Source organism: Peromyscus maniculatus, chromosome 7 (genome assembly GCF_049852395.1).
Source record: "Peromyscus maniculatus bairdii isolate BWxNUB_F1_BW_parent chromosome 7, HU_Pman_BW_mat_3.1, whole genome shotgun sequence".
In the NCBI taxonomy this organism is placed as follows: Eukaryota; Metazoa; Chordata; class Mammalia; order Rodentia; family Cricetidae; genus Peromyscus; species Peromyscus maniculatus.
The window spans coordinates 16002738-16009152 of NC_134858.1; positions in this window are offsets into that span (position 1 = coordinate 16002738).

Below are 6415 nucleotides of genomic sequence, written 5' to 3' on the forward strand. Positions count from 1 at the left end.
CCTAGAAGGAGTATTGCTTCTAGGAGTACCCCATGTACAGTTTTTACTTATACGACCTGGTGCACCACACTTAAAACATTTGGTAACACCTCTGAGATTTGTCTCTCCTATCCAAGCCTCATTACTGTAGTTAAGAGACTCAACACCATTAGTATATTGAATCCATTCTTCCAAAGGAGCTGATCTGATCTTTAATGGTGTAAGTATTCTTCTGCATTCTGCATTAGCATTGTCGAATGCCAAGGACTCAGTTAATACTTTTCTTAATTCTTTGTCTGACACAGCTCTTGTTATAGCTGTGTTCAGTCTTTGTAAAAAATCAGTGAAGGGTTTGTGTGGTCCCTGAAATATCTTTGTGTGTACCTCAGTTGGTTTTCCAGGTTCTGGAACTTTTTCCCAACCATTTAGAGCTGCTGTACGGCATAGGGATATTGTATGCTCATCATAAGTGGCTTGTACATTCCTGTCAGCAAAACATCCCTCACCAAGTATTTGATCTTGGGAGATCACAAAACCTCTGAGTTTACCTTGTTGTTCTAAATTTTTTGCCTCTTCTCTCAACCAGCTTTTCCACTGTAACTGCTGGCTATATTCTAGAACAGCTGAAATTAACTGATGCCAGTCATCTGGAATGATTCTATGTGAGGTAGACCACGAATTTAACATCTGTCTTACATATGTGGAAGGTATCCCATACGTAACTACTGCTTCCTTTATATTTTTAAAGTCCCTTGTTGAAATTGGTTGTAATGTATATGTCATATATGGCTCGGGGTGTGTGTCATCTGCTGGCTTCTCATGGACAATAACAGGATAAGCCATTGTATGAGAGCCATTTGGAGATGTTACAACCTCTATGGTCTTGACCTTCTACTTATTAGTTCCCTTGTCATGTTTACTGAGAGTTTCTTCTAGGGCTTGCAAACGAGCACCTAGGGTCTGCTCTAGGGAGTGAACCTCCTCTCTTGCAAGGGACTCCATATTTCTCATGGAATCATAGAAGTTTTTATGTCCCTCAGAAACACATGATTCCATGGACCTTATTCTATCAATTAATGATAATCTTTCTTCCTTATATACTGTCTGAGTAGCCACAACTTCACTCTGGAGAGTTAGTGTTCTATCCATTAAATATTCACATTTATTATCAATAAAATCAATTTTGGGTACAAGCCTGTTTTGTAAATCCTGATTAGCAGATTCTAGAGAAAGAATCTTTTTCTGTAAGCCTTCATTGCTATCTTTTAACACCTGTATCAGTCCCAATAATGACTCATCTTTGTTCTTAAACCAGTGTTTGAACACTGTGTGAATTATTATGATGAATGCCAAAATGGTATAGCCCAGATATGCCTTAGGAATGTCGTATATTTCCAGGAAGATGTCATTCATCATACAGGCAAAAAGGTTTTTTTCTTGTGAGGTAATGTTGTCGGCCATATTACAAGAATTACTCAAAATTTGTTAGTCAATTTTAAGGTGTAAAATTATCAAGTACCTTTACTTGAAACAATATGCTTACCTTTCGTGGGTTTGGGGGCGTGTAGTAGCACTTTTCAGCCAGCAGGTGGCGTTGGTACAGCTCCAAAACGGCCTGCTGGCAATCTTGGCTGGAGTCGGAGGGAGATGGTGGAAATGGTTGAGATGGCAGAAATCGGAGCTAGCACTCCCCTGCCTCTTTCGCTGGTCTGGGGCTAAGCTAGGGAATTGAGATTGGACTAGCTGCTCCCTTTTTCAGGAATGGAACCGTGTAGGTGTTCCCTGGTTATATGGAACTTTGCAGGCGGGTTTAGGTACCAGCCAGCTAGGGAGGAGAGGGCGGGAGCCGCCCTGGCCTTTGGAGTTTGCCCCACGTGAGCGCCAGATATTGGTGAAATTATTTTGGCCACTGCACGTAGTTAAAAGGATATTTATTTAATGGTGTAACTCACAAATTAAGTAATGGGTAGGTCACAGGGTCTGTGGAAGGTGTATTGCAATCCAGGGGTGTTCTCTGGAGCTCTGCACAGTCCACCTTTCACTGTTCTGCATCCCGGCACCAAGAGAGCGCACAGAGAGAGCGCTGGCCCATCCAGCTCTCAGGTCCCCAGGCGCCTCCCCTCGCCCCGCCTCATAGGCGTGACAGTTGCCAGAGTCTCAATGGGGGTTGGAACTTCCAGATCCAAGCTGGAATGACTACCCATTACACTAGATGTAGAACAAGGAGGACTGGACTGCTACTCACATCACCAGTGAGGCTACCTGGAAAACAGGACCCCAAGAAAGACATGAGGATCGCCCAATGATGGAGAAATGGCTGAGATCTACATAAACAACCTGGACATGAGTGGGAGCAATGAAGGGTGAGGGTAGAGGGAAAGAGAGCAGGAGATCCCAGCTGGATCAAGAACAGAGAGGGAGAACATGGAATAGGAGACCATGGTACATGAAGACCACACAAGAAAAGAAGAAACAAAGTGCTAAATAGGCCCACAGAAATCCACAAAGATACCCCCACAAAAGAGTGCTGGCAATGGCTGAGAGACAGCCGACAGCCGGGACTGACCTACTCTGGTGATGGGATGGCCAAACACCCTAATAGTTGTACCAGAAACCCCATCCAAGGACTGAGGAATCTGGATGCAGACATCCTTGGCTAGGCCCCGGGTGGAGCACCGGGTGTCTAATTAGCGAAAAAGAGGAGGGTTTATATGAGTGAGAATTGTTGAAACCAAGGTTGGATAAAGCACAGGGACAAATAGCCAAACGAATGGAAACACATGAACTATGAACCAAAGGCTGAGGGGCCCCCAACTGGATCAGGCCCTCTGAATAGGTGAGAAAGTTGATTGGCTTGATCTGTTTGGGAGGCATCTAGGCAGTGGTACCAGGTCCTGGGCTCATTGCATGAGTTAGCTGTTTGAAACCTGGGACTTATGCAGGGATGCTTGGCTCAATCTGGGAGGAGGGGACTGGACCTGCCTGGACTGAGTCTATCAGGTCGATATCAGTCCTCAGGGGAGGCTTTGCCCAGGAGGAGGTTGGAATGGGGTGTGGGCTGGGGGAAAGGGGAGGGGGTCAGGAAGGGGGAGAACAAGGGAAACTGTGGCTGTTTTGTAGAACTGAATGGTATTGTAAAATAAAATAAAAGACAAATATTTAAAATATAGTTAGGGATTGTACTGGATTAGTCAAGTGGTAGTTGTAGGCTCTTCCCAATTTATAACTTCACCAGCACTGGGTACTTAGTTTCTAGTACCAGAAGTGATTCTTGTCTAGTTCAACCAATATTAAGACAAATTAGAGAGGTGTTCTTCTGCATGCCACCTCTGAGACTTTAGGGCTATCATGAAATGCTATTTATTGTTGTGAATAATGGGAGTTATAGCTTGGTAGGACTGTTGTTTGATTCTCTCTCTCTCTCTCTCTCTCTCTCTCTCTCTCTCTCTCTCTCTCTTGAATCTTGAATCTTGAATCTTGAATCTTGAATCTTGAATCTTGAATCTTGCATGGAATCTCTTTGCACCATTTAGGTAGTGTAAGGGAAAAGGTTTTCATGTCAGTTCCAGTTCAGGGACCTTTGGTGACTGTGTCTGAAGTGTATGGTCTCTTCAGCAATAAGGACTCATCTTCTGCCTCTGGGGTAGCAACTAAGGTCAATAGTAATAGCCTATGATGTTTTGGGAGTGTATTGGACAACCCTGACCAAGACTAAAAGGACAGGCTCTCATGCCTGTATAAGAGAATGTGATAGGTGCTCTGTGGCTCTTGATAGAAGCATTGGTATCTTGGATGAGGAAAATTTTGTTTAACCTATATATGTATATTTATGTAGGGACTTATTGTGATGTAAGTATTTTAGTTAGAAGATGAATAGTATGACTCCTTATGACTTTTCAGACATCCTTACAGTTACTTTTATGATCCTCCCTTCCCCTTCTGTAATTATCTCCCTCTTCCCCTCACAAAGAGAGCCCCTTTGACCATGAAGAGCCTGCAATTCCCCTCTCCATTGCTAACCCATACCCATCTTATGGTCCCTTTTTAATTTTAGCATTCTGGAGATACTCTAGGTTATGGACACACATCTGATAATTAACAGATAGAACATCAGATGAGAGAAAATCCAGACAATGGTCTTTAAATACCTGGGTTACCTCATAGAATATGATCTTCAATTGTCTCTTTCATTTAACTATATATTTCATGATTTTATTTTCCATTACATCTGAATAGTCTTCCATAATGAATATGTATCACATTTTTGTTATGCATTCACCAGTCAAAAAGTATATGGCTTTGTTGCATTCCCTAGCTATCATGAATAGAACTACATTAAACTTGCCTGAACAAGTATTGATATATAGGATGTCAAGCCTGTTGGGCATATACAAAGGAGTGGTATAGCTTGGTTATTTGATACATTTATTTTAACTCTAGCATTCTCCACATTGATTTCCAGAGTTACTCAGCCAGCTACAGAATTTTTCAGTGAAGGTTTCTTTTTCTCCCACAGCCTTTCAATATTTGTTGTTTATTATTTTTTGTAGTTGTTTTTATTATCTTTGTCATTCTGAATGTGGCAAAATGATATCTCAAGGTGTTTGCATTCCCACTTCCTTAATTACTAGGGATGATGACTATTTCTTGAGCTATATCATATCCATTTGTGTATTCTTTAGAGAAATTTCTGTTCAAGTCCCAGGCCTATTTTTAATAGGTTATTTTGGTTCTTAAGGTTTTATTTTAATTCTTCATATATTTTGGATATAAGTCCTCTCTCAGATTCATAACTGCAAATATTCTATCCCATTCTGTGGGCTTTCTCTTCACTCATTTGACTCCATAGATATACAGAAGTCTTTTAATTTAATTAGTCCTGCTTGTCAATAATTGACTTAAGGCTTGGGCAAATGGAGTTCTATTCAGAATGTCTTTTCCCACTCCTATGTCTTGTAGGTTACTGCCTATGTTTTCTTCTAGAAGTTTCAGAATGTTACATTTAGGTCCTCTATCCATTCAGAGTTCCTTCTTGTATAAGGTGATAGATATGAGTTTAATTTCATCCTTCTGCTTGTGGACATCCAATCAAACAGAGAATTCAAAGCTGAAACAGTCCTATAACAAATGAGGAGACTGATATAGTAACAATTTACTTCTCAATTAAAAGAAATCCAGAGCAAGATGAATTCACAGTAGAATTCTATCACACATTCAAAGAAGATCTACACCTATTCTAAAAAACTCTAAATCAGACACAGGAGGAACATCCCCAAACTCCTTCTATGACACCACATACACTCTAACATCAAAACCAGGTAAAGGCACAAAACAAAACAAAAAAAAGAATATACAAACCAATATCCCCAATGAACATAAATTCAAAAACCCTCAATTTAAAAAAAATAAAACACCGAGGACTGAAAGGTGGCACCGAGTTTAAGGCCTTTGGCTGCTCTTCTGGACTGTCTACCTGGGTTCAATTCTGAGCACTCACATAAGAGCTCACTAATATCTGCAACTCAAGTTGCAGAGGTACAATAAAAATTTCTGGCCTCTATGTGTGAACATGTTGTACATATACATACTATCAAAACACCCTTACATGTAAAAAAATAAAATAATAAAAACAAAAATTGGAAAATGCTTGCAATCAAAAATACAGATGTACATAAAAGATTGCCCATTATGACTAAGTTGGTTTTACATAATTATGTAGGCATAATTCAACATAAGAAAATCAATAAATGCAATAAATTGACTTAAGTATATTATCACAACAATAAATGCAGAAATGGTCTTTGACAAAATTTAATATTCACTCATGATTAGTCCAAGAAAACAAAGAACCAGAATCAACAAACCTGAATATACTAGAAGCTATATATGAGAAACCCATTGCCAACATCATCTTATACGGAAAAAAACTTGAAGCAATCTCACTGAAGTCAGGAACTAGACAAGACTGTACAGTATCTGTACTTATTTTCAATATTATGGTAGAAACACTAGTTGAAGAAACCTAGAAAGAGAAAGAAATTTTTAATGATTGGATTAAATGGTCGTTGATTGCTCAGCCAACCGTTCAATTTTAGTTAGAAAACAATTGAATATTATCTTAATCTTCTTGTTTGTCTTAAACTGTTTCAGCTGGTGCATTCCTGCTACAAACATGGCATGTGTACCACATCCACTAAGGTTCAGGGAACAATTATGAAGAAATAACAGGAAAAAGGTTGTAAGGTATAGAAAACATGGGAAGAGCTTTGAAATGCTATCTTAAGGCCAACATAGATGGCACTAGACCTACACAATACTGAACTTGTGAACAAAATCACAGATCAAAGCAGTGCTCATAGGCCCTTCTCCTCCATGATAAACTACTAACTACTGATGGATTCTGGTAGAGGAACAGTCACTAATTTCAGTTGTAAAT